Genomic DNA, 1,080 nt, shown 5'->3' on the forward strand with positions numbered 1-1,080 from the left:
AACATTCCTGATCTATGTCTCCACATGTCCTACAAACATGACTGGCAGCAGAGGGGAAAGGTGCAGAATGTTCTGCACAGCACGAGAGCTGCCCACAGCACAAAGCCTGCCTCCCAGAAATGGATTAAATCGCGACACGGCCCCTGACTAGGACCGCGCGTAGCTATTAAGGAGAATAAGGTAACCCGTCGTGCCTAATGGTCATTTTACCGTATATACTCGAGTATACGCAATTCACAACACGGTGATATGATGCATCGTATATTAATGAAGCAAATTCCTAGTATTTATTAAATAAGATGCTGTCACGTAGGGCGATTATTTTGCATTACGCGCTGAGAGCCACCGTATTAAGACGCGATACACTGGTTCATGAAAAAAAGTGCAGAGAGCTGCAAAGTATAAAAAAGAATGTGTTGCCCCTCCTTCCTGCGCTTCCGGGGTGCTTCGCCCCGGAGGGGAAACTGAGGCCCCGGCGGCGCGCCGCCCGAGGTCTCGGAGGAAGCGTGGCGGAGCCGGGATTCGAACCCCGGACTCGGGGACGGCCGCCCCGGCGCAGGCGGGGGCCCGGGGAACTCCGCACTCCCCCAGGGCGCGCGCGCGGGCGGGCGGGCGGGAGTCCGCGGGGAGGGGGCGGGGCCGCGCCGGCCGGGCGCGCTCGTGCTCGTGCTCGTGCTCGTGCTCGTGCTCGTGCTCGTGCTCGTGCTCGTGCTCGTGCTCGTGCTCGTGCTCGTGCCCGCGGGGCGAGCGCACGGGAGCGACGCCAGGATAGAGGCTCGCGGAGCCGCCATTCCAACGCAGGCGCGGTGGCCAAGTGGTAAGGCGTCGGTCTCGTAAACCGAAGATCACGGGTTCGAACCCCGTCCGTGCCTGGCGTCGGTCTTCCCTCGCACAGGGGCGACTTTTTAAAAGGCGCGGGACCCCTTTTCCAGAGTGGCCCTCCGCAGCGCCCGCACGCCGGGCCCCCGCCAGAGCTGCGCCCCTGGGTGCCCCTGGGTGCCCCTGGGTGCCCGTGGGTGCCCGTGGGTGCAGAGCGGCCCAACTGTTTTCACCCCCTCCCGGCCTCGCGGAGGCGGAGCG

At 63.1% G+C, this 1,080-nt stretch overlaps 1 non-coding gene across 1 annotated transcript; it reads left to right on the plus strand.

Annotated features, from left to right (window-relative positions):
* Window positions 1–800: 800 nt before the first annotated feature.
* TRNAT-CGU (transfer RNA threonine (anticodon CGU)) lies at window positions 801–872 on the plus strand. Its single transcript has one exon. It is a non-coding gene; the product is annotated as a tRNA-Thr (tRNA).
* Window positions 873–1,080: the final 208 nt, after the last annotated feature.

The sequence above is a fragment of the Canis lupus genome, chromosome 8 (assembly GCF_048164855.1).
Source record: "Canis lupus baileyi chromosome 8, mCanLup2.hap1, whole genome shotgun sequence".
NCBI lineage: Eukaryota > Metazoa > Chordata > Mammalia > Carnivora > Canidae > Canis > Canis lupus.